Raw genomic sequence first — 17,778 nt, 5'->3', positions numbered from 1 at the left:
AACTATCAGCAGCAGTTCCCAGTTGTAGTTCAGCATAAGCATCCATTTTTAAAAGGTGAAATAAGCTACTTTCATGTGTCCCTGTTGGAAGATTGTACAATATGTGAAGCAGCACCTGATAACTGAATTATTTTCTAGTCTCACAAATGCTGCAATAGGAACGGGCTGAATGCAGCAGGGCTTGAACCAAGGGCTTTCCAGCTGTTCCAGGACTTAAGCTCAGACAATCCATCCCGCTGGCAGCTGGAGAGACATCATTCTTGGCTTGGTGGGAGGTTTTTCTATGTATGCTCCAGTTTGTAATTAGTAACATATAGAAAAATATTCTGATAACTCCATGCGGGTGGGGAATCAGTCATGCTGTGACTACGAACAGTATATATATATATATAAATATAAAAAAATGTATATCTCTATAGTTTATATAAATCTATTTTATGTATATGTATGGTATTTTATGCATTTTGGATGTTGGTGTGGTGAATGGGTGGGGGGGGGGGCTTTTTTTTTTTTTTTAACCCATTCTTTAAGCAATGGACCCTAGCAATGAAGGGGTTAATTCTTTCTGTGCAATGTGTTTTTTTTTTGTTTGTTTGTTTTTTTCAGACTCCTGTGCCATGGAAGGGGTTAACTGCTGAGCTAATGACTTTGGCTCTTCCTTTAGGGAAGTGTGTGACACTGCCAAATATCCACAAGGATGTGATTGTATGTCTTTATTTTCAACTTGCTGCTATGTGATCTGTGTTCTGGGGTTTTTTCTGTTCTGTTATGTGTGGTTATAGGAAAAACAAGCTAAAAATAGTATTCATGTTCTTTGTCATTCCTTTTTGATTAGCTTTTAAATGACTGCAAGACCTCATCTGTGCTTTAATTACAAGGCCGTTTAAGCAACTTAGCATGCTGGCTGCAGCTTAACTGTGTTCTTTGTAAGGCATTGGCCACATTAGCCTGATGCCTGTGACAGGACCTGAGACTGCAGTATTCTTCTGACTGGCCTGGTCTGTGCTAGCCATATGACAGAATACAGATACCCACACTATTGATGTGCGGGCTGGACCAAAATCCATGGGACCTGTGGGTCAGGCAGGTTCAGGCCGATATTCGCACAAGCTTTGCAGGTCGTGGGCAGGTTTGGGGCTGAACTCTTCCTTCCGCCCTCCCTGCCCGCGACCTTACTGCAGCCTCTATTTATAGGCACATGCCTACAACGCCCCCTTTGTGAGGTTGGAGATGTGGAGGCTTGGGCACGGGTCTTTAAATAGAGGTGAATTGCCGTGTCATGTGGGGTGCAGGTTGGGAGCGGGAGGTTTATCTGCCGCTCTTCGGTACTTGCTCTTAGTTTAGCAGGGCTGCCAACTCATCCTTTGCATTCTGATACTGTCAGCTCCTTGCAGATTGGTACTTTCACTGCATTTTTCTCTTATTAGCATGGACATGTTCTCAAGCTAATTGAGCGCCGCCTCCACAGACTTATCTCTGGTTACTCAAAGGTGGCTACACAAATGGGAAAAATGAATGGGCACATGCTGCATATGCCAAAAAGTAATTAGTAGGTTGGATTGGTAGCCTTCTATAGTATAAAAGCAATTTTAGAGACGTTTTGTGGTTTAGTAACACCTGGCCGTCCTCAGTTTATTGTTCCCAGTGTAACAGTTGTGTAGATAAAGTTTACAGCAGTGATTATGTGTGGCCTCACTATTTTCAGAAATGCTTCCCTAAAGACAGTCTAGCAGTCTGAGTGCAATAATAAAAAAACATGCCTCCGGTGCTAATTCCAACAGCTCAGGATAAGAGCTGAAATTCTTCAACAAAACATTTAATTCCTGAGTTACATGCAACTATCCCATGATAGCTTAATGGTGATTTATTGATATTATCTGCCCACAAGTACTCATTGCACCCTCGCTCTCTGCATGTAGGATAATGGACTCCTGTTGACTTTTTCCGGGTATTTCATATTCGTTCAGTGAAAGTCTGCCCTCTATTGTGCCAGACTGCTTGCTCTGAAACCTACATATCTGATTTCTCTTCACCGACTACATCAAACTGCTGTTTTAAATCCTTAACTGCTGGAGAGGTCTGCAAAGCAACATTTCCCTATTTTAGTTTATTGTTGTTGTTTGTTGTGTTGCAAATCCTTACCTTCTTTTTTCCATTTGTTATTTAAATAGAGTATACATTATACTTGGTCAAAGTTGAAACTGAATAGAAGTTTTATTAATTTATGTTACCAATAAATTGTACATAAAATATGTTAGAATATATATTTCTAGCTGTAGAGCATATGTATTAATGCCAGTGAAAAATTGGTTTTCCCTGTACAGCCCCCTGGCTTGCAGGAGTTTTCAGGTTTAAGGTAAAAGCGCACTCCAATGAAAGGAAACATTTTAATATCCTGTTTTCTTCTGGGGAAACGCACAAGGTGCCAAAATGCAAAACATTCCAGCTTTACACAGAAGCAACGGCATTGCTCTGCTGAGCCCCTGTGTTCTCTGATGAAGCACACTGAGTGCCAATAAACTGCAACCTATAACCTGAAGAATACAGTTAGTGTCTCTCTTTACATGCCAGTCAAGTCTGGTTGTTTGAATTTCTTTAGCCTTTTTTCCCCAAAAGATTTCCTTTACATAGCATCACAAAACCTGCTCATAATGTGTATATTTAAGGTCTGTTTCTTTTAAAGCTATACTTTTGAGTTCTGTCCTGTTTTCTCTTACGTGTTACAGATGTTAAGTTACAAATAAAAAAAAGTCATAGCCTTTGTATTCAGACTCAAGTCTCCCATCAATGGAAACTGATTTTTGTTTTGTTTTGTTGACACTCCATTCTCATTGCTATGGTAGATTTCTGTTGCAAATAAAATGTTCTTGGAAAAAAACACTGTGGTCCTATTGTTTGTCTTTTACTGTTTGGAATGCGGAAAACAACATGGAAGATGCTGGAATTGGCTTGGAGCAGTTTCACTACAGAAGGGTTGTTACTAAAGCAGATTGGGTGGGACATAAAAGCAGTTTAGAGTATAAACTGATGTCAGCTTATGGTATTTACCACTGGTCAGTGGGCAGGAGAGGGGCTCAGTCCAATGAGAAGCCTCTGATAATGAGCACTCTTTATCTCTAAGCCTAACAGGCTGCAGCTGGGGAAGGGAATGCTTTATGTATAAAATAGACCTCTCAGCGGTGATATGCAGTCCCTTTAACTCTAACCTTGCCTAGTTTAAATTCTTGTCCTGCCTTTCCTTATTTCTACCCGTCTAGTTCATTGTTTCTCTGTCCTACTACTGTCTGTCTACACCTTCATTTACACTTTCCTGCTTTAGTCTGTACTGCTTTTGTCTGTGTAGACTTTTGCAGCCACCGCCTAGCTCCTGTCTTTGCAGTTCTACTGGCTTAGTCTCAGGGATTTTCCTGTAGTCTGAGAAATCTTCCCTAGGTGGCCAGTATGTAAACACAATCTCTTAGTATAGAGCAGGGGTCCCCAAACTGTTTCACCTGTGAGCCACATTCAATTGTAACGCAAGCATAAAAAATTCCTAAGGTGCCAAATATGAGCTGTGATTGGCTATTTGGTAGCCACTAAGTCAACTGGTAGCCTACAGAAGACTCTGCTTGGCAGTACATTTGGTTTTTATGCAGCTAAAACTTGCCTCCAAAGCAGGAATTCAAAAATAAGCCCTTTCTTTGAGGCCACAGGGAGCAACATCCAAGGGGTTGGTGAGCAACATGGTACACATTCTGTAACGAAGGCATAACAGTATCCAATAACCTTTTATATTTTCTTTAACCAAAGCGAAAGAGAGAGGCTTATTTGTCCTATTTGGATCGACCATGCTGTGAAAGATTAATTACACTTAATTCTGTAGAGTCAGTCTGTCCAAAGTTGCATAGTCTTCGCTTTCCTGAGAATAGAATGATTATATAAATAAGCTTAAGGTTCTCTTCCAAGTGTCTTCCTACTGAAATCAATGTTTTGCTAAAATCTTACTCCTGTGTTCCAGGAAGAAATAATTCCAAATTGTTTTTTATTGTGTTTGTCAAGCAAGATAAACATTACTTATACTATATAAATTATTTAAAGGAGAAGGAAAGGCTAAGTCACTTGGGGGTGCCAAAATGTTAGGCACCCCCAAGTGACTTAGAGCGCCTACCTTGTACCCCGGGCTGGTGCCCCCGTTAGGAGAAAACAGCACCAGCCCGGGGCACCTGTAGACACCGCTTCCTCCTTCCTTTGCGCGCTGCCGGCGAAATCCGCCGGCCGGCGCATGCGCAGTAGAGTGAAAAGCCGACTTTAATGTTTAAGTTCGGCTTTTCACTCTACTGCGCATGCGCGCGCAAGCGAGGAGGAAGCGCCGGCAGCTACCCCGGGCTGGTGCTGTTCCCTCCGTACAGGGGCACCAGCCCGGGGTACAAGGTAGGCGTTCTAAGTCACTTGGGGGTGCCTAACATTTTGGCACCCCCAAGTGACTTAGCCTTTCCTTCTCCTTTAAACCTTGTTTCCTTCAGCCTTGGAATTCACAATCACAACAAGCAGGCAGGTGCCATTTTTATTAATGCAAGCTTTGCATCATGCCAGAATCTTGTTAATGTGCCAAGATGGGGGACCTGATGCACATGCCCAAAAATGCAGGTCATCCCATGGTTCAATCAAAACTAACTGGGTACATGTAGGTGACCAGCAACACCAAGTTTTATTTCAAAAAGATCAATCGTATGAACAGCCAATACACGACTGATCTTTTTTAAATAAAAGTCGGTGTTGCTGGTCTTTTTTGGATATTTAAATCATTTACCTTGCACCTGAGGTAAGAGCTGAAGCAGAGTGCCACCCTGGGTTAGATATATATATATATATATATCTCAAATGGTTTTTTTTTTTCTCCATGACCTAAACCTTTAAAATTCTCTGCTAGTTCACTAATAAAAATGGTGTTCACGGATGGGATGGATGCATGTAAAAAAAAAAATCTGTTGCATTCCATATTGGTTTAGAAGGATGTTGGTTATTAGATACTCATACAGCTTTCTAATGTTGGTTTTTATTAAATATTTCAAGTTCACATGATTTAGTATACACAGACTTAAGTTGTTTATTTAAAATATAAAGCTCACTGTCATTATTGTTTTTATATTTCTGTTATCTCCAAAACGAACCTTGGCACTGACAATAATTTACACCCAAAAAACAGCATTTCCAGTGATACGGCCTCACAAACCTCTAGGCTTAACTCACTTTAGCTTTAAAGGTCAGGTTGCTAATCGTTAGGCCAAAAGATAGGATCTCACCCTTGAGATGGAACAGTCTGATCACAGCATTTACATTATTTCTCTGTTACTAAACACTTAAGTGATTGGTTTATCAAAGCAGTAAGATGTGTCAGTTCTTCAAAATGTGTTTACCCGTATGGAGCCGTCAAACTCCATTCTATTCACTGAGCACTGAGCTCCCCAATGAACTGATACTCCTCCAGAATGAAATAGCAATGCGTTAGCTTGAATGCAAGTTAATAAGCATTAATTCATAATAAGTTCTCTACTGGAATGATATGAATTAAACTGACTTGGTTCTCAAAGATAATCATTTAATTGTCATTATCCTGATGTGGCGAGGCCTATGGGCATTGTTCACCTTAAAATTTGTACTTGTACACGTATGGGATCTGTTATCTGGAAACCCGTTATCCAGACAGTTCTAAATTACGGAAAGGCCATCTCCCATAGATTCCAGTATAAGTAAATAGAGGGCCTCAATAGAAAAATAAGTAATAAAAAGTAACAATGACAATACATTTCTTGGCTGGTGGGGTCAGTGACCCCTTTTTGATAGCTGGAAAGAGTCGAAAAAAGAAGGCAAATAATGAAAAAGCTATTAAAATAATGAAGACCAATTCCAAAGTTGCTAAGACCTGGCGATTCTATGCTAAAAGTTAACTTAAAGATTAACCACCCTTTCAAAAGCTGTACATTAGTCAGTACTTATTACATTATAAACTATTCCGTGCTCCGGTATAACAGCATATTACTGCTCTCTATTTAAAACAATGAATATGATTTATAATTGTTTTAATTTTGGCTCTGTATATTGTTTGTATCTATGGCATAAATTATTTATGTTTCAGTATCGGTTATAATAAGTTTTTATGTAAGACTCACTAATTCTGTGTTTCCGTTATCATCTGATGGTATTATATCTAAATATGTAATACAAAAGGTGCATAAATTATTTAATTAAACATAGCCTCTGGCACACTATTTTGTTTAAAAAATATATATAAGGGGGTTTATCAATGTGTTTTGACTGGATTTTGGGTTATTTATGGGTGTCCATTTTATATCTGGCCATTTTCTGCTTTCTAGTTTTTATTTTATAGCCTGTAATATGTGCAACTTAATCTGAAACACACACTTTATTGCAGTTAACTATAGAGCAAATAATGTGACGCAGTTTGCTTTTTGTATGTTAAATATAAAGCCTCTGCTCTGTTTTGAGCAGTTATTCTGGCAGCAGTTTCTATTGCTAAAAGTCCAGTATCCGGACTGAAACTTTGCATTATATTTCGAAGGAAGAGCCCAGATTCAATTTTAGATATTAGTTTCATCTTTTTTCCATTCTATATATATTCTCACAGCTGCACCTAGGCAGGTAATTGAAAACTGAAATTGCAAGGATATTCTGCCATTAATATTTATATTTATATAGAGAGCTTTAAAAATGTATCTGACCCTTCAAAGCTGTTTATGCTGACCTCCTCAGTCTAAATGAGCCGAGGCACAAGTTACTGTGGTAAGTCACATAATTACATGAATGGCCATACACTGGGTGCAGCAAGTTGTTAATATTATTGTACAACTTATACACTCACTCTGTAAAGATCCTTCATTGGGCAGCCAATTGTTAGCACTGTAACCTAGGAGGCCTTCAAAGAACATAGGGGTGAAGGTATGGAATACTTATTTTCATTCTTTATTTTTGTAGGAAGAAGAAACCATTTATACGTGCAGTTTTACACAGATGGCTGTCAAGTCTAATACCAAGCAGTTATGTCTTAGACATCTCTGCATGATTGGGCAGCCACTTGGCTACAGTTGGGCTGGTTTTGGAACTGAAGATGATCAGTGAAACATTTCAGCAACATATGTTGACTAATCACTTGGTGGCCCAGAAGATAGGAGGCATGTTTAGGGCACGATATTGCTTACAATAAAGCAGACTTGAAGATAACTATTGGAGAATTATTAAAGTGGAAACATTACTATTCTAAAAAAAAAAAAAAAAAATACTCCATTAACCTCCAGCACATGTAGCATAAATCTTTTCCAGAACTGCAATAATTATTTTCTTATGTTTTTTACTTACATTTTCTGTAATTCACAAACCTTTTTTTCAAACCTGCAGACAAAATACTGTGAGTCACTGACAGATTCCACCTGCTCTGATTGGCTGATTCCCATATGAGTCAGCAATTTGCAATGTATGACTGAAGCACAGCATGGCTGAAGTTTTGGAAGAAGGGAAAAAATTAGGTCAAGGTAGTCCATTAAGAGATCATTTATATCTCAAAAACTCTAAGAAAACCAATCCTAAAATCTATTTGTTAAAAAAAAATTAAAGCAACACTAACCATAAAAATAAATATAGGTAGAAATGACATAGTAACATAGTAACATAGTAACATAGTAACATAGTAAGTTGGGTTGAAAAAAGACATACGTCCATCAAGTTCAACCATAATGCCTATACCTAACCTGCCTAACTACTAGTTGATCCAGAGGAAGGCAAAAAACCCCATCTGAAGCCTCTCTAATTTGCCTCAGAGGGGAAAAAATTCCTTCCTGACTCCAAGATGGCAATCGGACCAGTCCCTGTATCAACTTGTACTAAGAGCTATCTCCCATAACCCTGTATTCCCTCACTTGCTAAGAATCCATCCAGCCCCTTCTTAAAGCTATATAATGTATCAGCCAGTACGACTGATTCGGGGAGGGAATTCCACAACTTCACAGCTCTCACTGTAAAAAATCCTTTCCGAATATTTAAATGGAACCTCCCTTCTTCTAAACGGAGTGGGTGCCCTCGTGTCCGTTGGAAGGACCTACTGGTAAATAAAACATTAGAGAGGTTATTATATGATCCCCTTATATATTTATACATAGTTATCATGTCACCTCTTAAGCGCCTCTTCTCCAGTGTAAACAGACCCAACTTGGCCAGTCTTTCTTCATAACCGAGACTTTCCATACCCTTTACCAGCTTAGTTGCCCTTCTCTGGACCCTCTCTAGCTCAATAATGTCCCGTTTGAGCACTGGAGACCAAAACTGAACAGCATATTCTAGATGGGGCCTTACCAGTGCTCTGTAAAGGGGAAGAATAACCCCCTCCTCCCGTGAATCTATACCCCTTTTAATACAGCTCAGAACCTTGTTTGCCCTTGCAGCTGCTGCCTGGCATTGCTTGCTACAGCCAAGTTTATTATCTACAAGGACTCCAAGATCCTTCTCCATTATGGATTTGCCTAGTGCAGTCCCATTAAGGTTATACGGGGCTTGCATATTTTTACATCCCAGGTGCATGACCTTACATTTATCCACATTAAATCTCATCTGCCACTTAGCTGCCCAGATTGCCAGTTGGTCAAGATCCTGCTGCAGGGATGTCACATCCTGGATAGAATTGACTGGTCTGCAGAGTTTTGTGTCATCTGCAAACACTGATACATTACTCATAATACCCTCCCCTAAGTCATTTATGAACAAATTAAACAAAAGTGGACCCAGTACAGAACCCTGAGGGACCCCACTGAGAACCTTACTCCAAGTAGAGAATGTGCCATTAACAACCACCCTCTGTACCCGATCCTGTAGCCAGTTTTCTATCCATGTGCAAACGACTTCACTAAGACCAATAGACCTTAGCTTAGAAAGCAGTCGTTTGTGGGGAACGGTATCAAATGCTTTGGCAAAATCCAAATAGATTATATCTACTGCATCCCCACTGTCCAGCTTCTTACTTACCTCATCATAAAAAGCAATTAAATTGGTCTGACATGACCTGTCCTTCATAAAGCCATGCTGATTACTGCTCATAATGCCATTCTCCACTACATAATTTTGAATGTGATCCCTTAACAAGCCTTCAAATAACTTGCCCACCACGGATGTCAAACTTACAGGCCTATAATTGCCAGGCTGAGATCTTATTCCCTTTTTAAATATGGGAGTGACATTCGCCTTCTTCCAATCACTAGGTACCATACCTGATGAAAGAGAGTCTGAGAATATCAGAAACAAGGGCCACTGCAATTCTGCCCCTAGCTCTCTCAGTACCCGAGGGTGTATTCCATCTGGCCCAGGTGCCTTGTTTACATTTATCGTGTGTAACCCTTTAAGCACCATATCCTGTGCCAACCACTGTGTAGTTGGAGCTGAGGCAACAGTGAAGCTATTGGGTGAGACTTGGCCCACTGGCTCCTCTACTGTATACACAGAAGAAAAGAACTGGTTAAGCACATCTGCCTTTTCTGTATCCGCTGTAACCATATTGTTATTATAACTCAATGGGGCCACACCCTCAACCTGCATCTTTTTACTATTAATATACTTAAAAAACTTTTTGGGGTTAGTCTTGGCCTCGGCCGCGATGCGCTCCTCATTTTCTATCTTTGCCTTCCGGATTGCTGTTTTACAACACTTGTTATAGTGTTTATATTCATTAAACGCAGCTACTGTCCCCTCTGACTTATATTTCTTAAAAGCTTTCCTTTTTTTCCCTATTAACTTCTTTACCTCAGAGTTAAGCCACATGGGGTGATTCTTAACACTTCTACTTTTTCTTATTAATGGAATGAATTGAGAACAGTAATGATTTAATATCATTTTAAATGACAACCATTTCTGCTCTGTATTTTTATCAGAAAACATAATGCCCCAATCTATGCCCTGAAGCGCTGCCCTTAAGGAGCTAAAATTTGCCTTCCTAAAATTCATTGTCTTTGTTGCCCCCGTGTAAATTTGTTTCCTGCACCAAACATCAAATGAAATAACATTATGGTCACTATTACCCAGGGGTTCAACCACTTGCACATTTGCTATACGTTCTGGGTCATTAGAGATCACTAGATCTAGTATAGCATTGTTCCTGGTTGGCTCCTCAACAACCTGTGACATAAAGTTGTCGTGCAGCAAGTTTATAAACTTGTTCCCATTTACTGTCCTGGCAGTACTATTGCCCCAGTCAATATCAGGGTAATTAAAATCCCCCATTATTATCACTTGCCCCAAACTAGCAGCCTTTTCTATTTGCAACAGGAGCTGGGCCTCCTCCTCTTCGCTTACATTAGGGGGTCTATAGCATACCCCTACAATTAGCTTGGTAGATTCTTTACTATCTGTGAGAAGCTCAACCCATAAGGATTCAGCTCCCTCTGTTAACCCCATCACTTCCTCCTTAATATTTGCTTTTAAGTCGTGCTTAATGAACAGACACACTCCTCCTCCTTTTCTATTGCCCCTGTCCCTCCGAAACAATGTATACCCCCCAATATTAACAGCCCAGTCATGAGACTCATTCAACCAAGTTTCAGCAACACCAATCACATCATATTTCCGCTCCAACGCCAGTACCTCCAGCTCTCCCATTTTACCAGTCAGACTCCTTGCATTGGTAAACATACATTTAATACTGGTTCCGGCGTGAGAATGACGTGTAAACAACTTATGGGCCTCCCTGCCATTATCAGTATCCCGAAGCAAGTCTCCTCCCCCAATTTTCCTTACTATGCCCACTACCTCATCTATCCTGTCTACCACAGAATTTCCCGCTGCACCCTCCCCCCCCACTCCTAGTTTAAAATCTCCTCCAACCCTCTAGCCATCTTTTCCCCCAAAGCAGCTGACATATTTTATATACTGAATTTAATTCACCATCCTAAAGGTTCAGCTTCTCTATAACAGTAATGAATCAGACCTTCAAAGTTGTGCATGGGGGGGGGGTCACCATCTTGGATTTTGTTAGCAGTGTCAACACTCACACGCATATTGAGCTCTGGGCAACTGGTAACAAGCTAAGCTTATGGGTTTTCACAAAATCATCAAGCAGAAAATGGGGTTCAAATGTCATATAAGCTGATGCTACAAAGCTGAATATTAAATTCTGATGCTAATTGCACTCACAATTACAATTTATTTACAATTATTAAAGTGATACTGACACTAAAAAAAATACTCTTCAAAATATTAATGTGCATAAAAAGTTACCTCTAGGTCATGTTGAACCAGTTACAGCCTTGTCTAAAGCTTGGTCGACTCTAGACAATGCTATTGGATTTCTCACAGTGGCAGATATTGTTCACGTGGTTGCATAAATTCTCTGTGGGTTAGTATATGCAAACCATTCGTTAAAATAGTAAATTGTGGTAGGTATCTATCTGGCCTATCTGTTTTTCTATATAGTTATGCCTAGGTGGGTCCTTGGTTCTGATTTGAGGCTTGGTTGCTTGGCTGTCCAATAGGGTGATGTCCTTCCCTGAGCACACATAAGTGAAACAAAGCATCATAGGAAGGACACCAGCAGCCGGTGGAGCAGGAATCATGTGGAGAGAACATCTAGCTGGACATGATACCTCCGGGTTTTTTCCCGGTGCCCTGGCGACTCAGTCCGACTGTGTTACCAGAGGTATCATGTTCAGCCAGATTTTCTCTTCACATGATTCCTTGCATGGTGTATGGGTTTTGGGTCTAGGGTATGTGCAGGCCCTTATGTACTCTGTAGATGTCAGGGTTGGAGAGACATATTTATCTTCAATATAAAGCATATGTTTTGCAGAGGGAAACAAGATGGCTATCTGCAGAAGCTTATATAGGTCTGGTACATGTAGAATGACGTTGTTTGTGTTACTTTCCCCTGCTAAGTCTTTTCTGCAGGTGCTCACTACTTTCAATGTTTCCAGTAGTGATCATGGGGGGAGAGTGCCAGCTGGGTTGCACATTCAGTACCATTACTTTGGTGTGGGATTTGTCTCTATAGAATTATAGTCCTTAGTATGGCTATTCACATGGGTCTCATTTGTTTTTTAATTTTGGTCCAGATTCCTGGGCAGATATAGAAGTCACAGGTTTATACCAGATGTTTATTTTTAGGCTCTCCTGTGTGGTTTTTACTTGGTTTGGGATGTATCTGGAATAGTTACATTCTGGGATCCAGATCTCCTTTTTTCATGGAACTGTTGCATTCCCCATTGGGGATATTAGCTTGCTATATCCTGGTGAGTGTTGACATGGAGTGGCCGGGGAAAGGGAAAATTGTATCATACTTACCGTCATCTTCCTTTCCTGGCTAACTCTTTGTAAACAGTTTCCCACCCTTTTGGTTGTTTCTAGAAGCTTATTACTAGACACCGTATTGGGGATAGGGTTTTATTTCATTGATTTCAATAGATAAATTTGAACTGCTGCCATTCTCACACGTTTAACGTCAGGGTCCCCAAACTTTGCACAATTTGTCACTGGGTGACTACGCTTCAAGTGGGTGGGGCCACCAGCCAATCAGATTTTGCCTGTTGACTTTCAGTGGGGAAATTGAACCTGCTACCATTCTTACACTATTAACGCCAGGGTCCCCAAACTCTTCACATTTGGTCACTAGGGGAAGGGGACTGCAAAAATGTAGGTGGGGCGAGTTGGCTTCTCCACTTATTCGGCACAGTGAATAATCATTATCTAGTTGTTTGCAATATTTTTAAATCTCTTCTCAGACTCTGGCATCTGTGATGTAAAGAGTGTTATGGTGATAACACTCTTCAACAATAAAAAAAGCAAATCAAACTAAATGCAGATGCTTTCTATATCTAGGTATTTGAATCAGAGGTAAATGTCGACGTGTACTTACATTTCCCACATGCAAAATCTGCATTTATGTTTATTTTATACACTCGGTAGACTACAAAATATATATGGTGAATTATATCTGCTACATTATACCACCTTTATGCATCGGTATTGTTCAAATTAATATAAAGTATCTGTATGTGGCAAAAAGTCTAAAATTGCCACAGGGTGTACTTACTTTTTCACATGAATGTATATGTTGTTTTCCCAGTCCTAAATGCATTTTCCTGATCCAGAATGTAACTATTAAAGAAACACCGTTGACATACTTAATTATATAGATGTAGTTCCACTCACAGGCCTTATAAACTCCAGAACAATACATTACTCTAATAGGTTTATTTATCAATTTTCAAGTTTGTGAATTCTAGTTTGTTTTTCTACATTGAATAAACTCGCATTATTAATTAATAAGGGAAACTTGTTCGAATAAAAAACTCGAATACCTTGAAAACTTTGAGTTTGCAAATATGGCTTGACGTTGACAACTCGCATTGACTTCTATAGAAACTCGCAAGCTTTTAGATGGCAAATTTTTACATTCTAGTTTTCGTTTTTTTTGACACCTTATAAATACCAGACATTGGAGTTTTTGAAACAATTCAAATTAGTGTAAAAACACTAATCATGAAAAAAAAAAATTAATTGTGGTTACCAGTGTATTATAGTGACTATTGCACTATTTAATATATAATATTGCAGGCATACGTTGACTTCTAAATGTGAGTGCCTACGCTTTGCATACTTATTTATAACATTATATTACATACATTTGTAGAACATAAGATAAAAGGCCTAAGTCTTTTTGTAACAGGAAATATATTTTTCCATCACTCACAATATCCTAGATACCTGCTGCAGCGTTGTATCACTGAGCTATAGGAGATAAAAGGTTTCCTTGTTTGTAAATATTATGTTAGCTGTTTGCTTACTTATTTAAGACTATTTTAAGAGCTTGATAAGAAATAAAACTTGCAGTAAATGGGTTCTACAAATAAAATTGCCTGTAATTTCTCTCTTTATACTAGTATAATGATTTTGTGCTGTGCTCTCTACATAATATTTCATGTATAGGGAAACTTTGCTTCTAACACTGGAAAAGAGAGAACAGAAATTGGACCAAATTATCACTGATTCAGGATCCAGTTAATAATTGAGAAATACTTGATATTGAGGTCTGCAGCTTCCTCTAATCACTTGCCCACATTCATTATTAAAAAAAATCTAAAAGAAACTACATCATATAGATTTAGTTCAAGAGCAGCAAAACTCAACTCCAACAACACCTCTAAACTGTTAGTGCCTCTATGGGCTAATAGCACTGCTGGTACTGTCCTGAATTCTAGCGAGTTGGTAGACAGGAAAAACTGCCTATACTACCTTCCAATAATTTAGGGTGGCTTCAGAAGTAGTGGTACCCAAAATACATTAAATACAATGAGAGACAGAAGGTAGTGCCACCCAAAACACATTAAATACAGTGAGACACAGAGGGTAGTGATCCATAACAAAATACATTAATTACAGTACAAAACAAAGTACAATGAGAGGCAATGATTTTTGACACCCCAGACCACCTTACCATTTAAAAAAACAAGCCTGGAGTAGATTTCAGCATTGTAGGCATCAAAGCGAGTTCACAAATCATTTGCATTGCTAAAATTGCTCACTTGCCTAGACTAGACATGAGAATAGCACCCAAGCAGGAGATGCCCTTTTTATCTATTATGTCATTTGGGTCCTATTGAAAGTATATTGAGTATGAGAAACAATAGCTTATCTGAAAGCAGTTCTATTGTTTAGGGCTAGCTCCTTCTGAAAGCTCATTAAGTCTGTTAATTAAACATTAACTATGGCTGCTCAACAAATGAAGAAAACTATTGGTCCTTTGAAGACCAACAAAAATGTCACTGCATTGAGACAGTTATATAGGTATCTATAAAATGAACACCAAGGATGATATTAGACATGAAATAAATAGTGACATAGTCCTTTGAAAATGGTGTTACATCTTGCCAGGATGTCTCAAGACCTATTGAAATGTTGATTAATAAACATTCATCAGTCAAGTGTAGGTTCTTTAATTAATGTAAAGAATGTTCTCAGATATTACAACATTACTGGCTGTGTCTCTATATTGCCTCAGGTCTATTAGACTGTTTTATGCTGCAAATCTAGCCATACTTTCTCAGTCACCATTTATTCCTTAAACAGTGAAGAAATGTCACTCACTTGCACTTTCCTAACAGATTTGCCCAGACATAACTTTGTGCAATGGGAATTTGATTTAGTCCTCTCCCCAGATCTGCTAGCCTTCATTCTGCTAGAATCCAATTGTATGTGCTACATGCTGCCCTGTCTCTGCCTTGACAGTTTCCACAGATTAAATGGAGGGTTAATCAATGTACTGGAGTACACTGCTTGTTTTATGCTTGATCTAATTCTCTGTGTATGGGTCAATAGACTTTCTGCAGGCCTCCTGATGTCTAAGGTTTGACACATGGAGACTTTATCTTTGTCTGTCTGTGGATAGTGTCGCAGCTCATTTATTTTTGATGGTTCTCTGTAGAGTTGTTTTCTTTTAACATTTAAGTTAACTTACGTCTGAATAAGGACAGATCAATAAGAGCCTATCAGTATAAACACTGCTGAATGCTTTGCTGCTCTACAGATTCCCAAAACATATACAGAAAGTTAAATGCAATATCAGTATTCCTGGCACTGTGAGAATTTACTGTTCTAGCTGTACAAATATGTAATGCATCATTAAATTCATCTTCTTTCTAAAGTTTTTGCTTTTCCTTTTTGATATATAAAATTATTGTTAGTGTGCTTCCACCATCAAACATACAACTCAGCCATGCTGTTTCCCAGCTGGACGTTTCAGGTGTCTAACTTGCTGCTGTATTTGGTTTTACAGACCAGGATAATAACTAAAGGACATTCTCCCTGAAGCTAAATATTTCCACATCTACTTAATAGGGTAATAGATCTATTTTCCAGAATGCTCAGGACCTGGGGTCCAGATAAGGCATCTTTCTGTAATTTGGATCACCATACCATAAAGGGGTTGTTCGCATTCAATGTCCAAATCATTTTGGAGCAGAGTCTACGCAGCTCTGTCCTCTCTCCCTTTTCCTGCTCCTCCCTCCCATAAGAATGTGTGATCTGAGCTACCAATGGCTAGAGCTGCAGCAGCAAGCTATGAAGACCAAGCTAAAATGGCAGCTGCTATCTAAAACAAACAGAGGGAGCTTCTAGCGCTGTCTACTCAGGCATAGTAAAGCTTTCTGCAGAATAAATACAGCGTTCTAGCTTGCACTAATGTGGCTAATCTATTGGCAATAAAATGCCAAAATCACTTTCCTTCTCCTTTAAATTGTTTACTAAGTCATACCAAAATAGTAGGAGTTTGCAAAGGAAACATATTCCCAATACAAAGCTTTATGAAAAATTGCTTGTTTATAAGATATTACCAGTAAATGTGTTCCCTGTGGTTTTCTCCTTTGGAGGAGAGGGTCACTGACCCACTCTTCAACTAATCAGATCACCAGCAGGTAACAAGAATCTTACATGTAACATCACTACTATTTCCAGTGCTACTGCCTGTGTCCTTTAATCATATTGGCATCCAATAGGATTAATGCTATAAAAATGAATGCAGACAGTGGGGTATGTGCAGTATCGCTAGAAGCAGGCTGTCGCCTATGTTATTTCTCCGCACTTAAGCTCTCAGGGGTAAATGCACATTTCAACTGGTAATATGTCTTAAAGTAACAGTTATTCATGAAGCTTTCTATTGGGGAAAATGTTTATTTCGCGAAGTCCTGCCTGTTCAGCGAACATTGCAAAAGGTGCACATCTTCTTTATTAACTCACACCTCAATATCAGTTTTTATAAAAAGCATTTCCCCTACATCTCATATTGGCTTCGTCATCAGAAAGTGTTCCCCGAGTGAAAGAATTCAAATTGCATTGTTTCTTATGCAGAATGCTACCGAGAGAACCCATTTCTAAAGTCACTCTTAAAATATAAAAGCATTTTACCAGTTCCTAATGTCACCCCATAGATATGTATTGCCTTCAGTTTTTGATAGCAAAATGACACTGGCAAAACTGTAGCCTGGAACTGGACATTCCTACTTTCCCAGCTGTCACTGTCACTGACTCACAAAAAAACCCTTTGTAAATTTGCCCCTTAATCTTGTTTAAACGCGGCATTTCCCAATATGGTGCAGGATGCATATTAACGAATGTTCCAGTCAACCCAGGGTTTGTTTGTAATTTACTAATTATTTCATAAATAAATTACTGCCTTCATATTACAACAAACCATTGTTCCAATGCAAATTAAAATGATACGTGATGCTTATTTTCATTTTGCTCGGCTCAAAGGTGTAATTTTATACTGTAACAGCAGGGAGAATGTGGAATCGAGGAATAGTGCGGTTTGCATATTTATAAACACCATATTTATTATTAATGGAGTCTTGCATCAGCAATATTATCACTTTGTTCCTATCTAAACCTCACCACTGTCTCATAGAAATGATGAAAAGAATGAGTTTGTTTTTTTACAACATTAATGCTTGTTTTATACAACTTTTACTTATGTAATAAACTTAACTCACGCGCGTTTGTGTTGCTGTGCCCAGAGTAAGAATTATGGAGCTGGCAGATAAAATGCTATTGGAAATGATGAGAGGAGATGGAATTGTCTTCTCTGATTAGTGATTGTTACTTTTCCTACAGGTTTATTAACCATCAGTGTGATTCTTCATAAAAACTCTTTTCCTGCTTTTCATTTTATCAAGAGTTTCAAGAGTGAGTGTGTGCTTTAGAGTCTAGAGTATAAAACCTCAAGTCTTCTCCTCATTCAAACACTTCTAGACTGTTAAA

This window comes from Xenopus tropicalis, chromosome 3 (genome assembly GCF_000004195.4).
Source record: "Xenopus tropicalis strain Nigerian chromosome 3, UCB_Xtro_10.0, whole genome shotgun sequence".
In the NCBI taxonomy this organism is placed as follows: Eukaryota; Metazoa; Chordata; class Amphibia; order Anura; family Pipidae; genus Xenopus; species Xenopus tropicalis.
Note: the sequence above shows the minus strand (reverse complement) of the source record.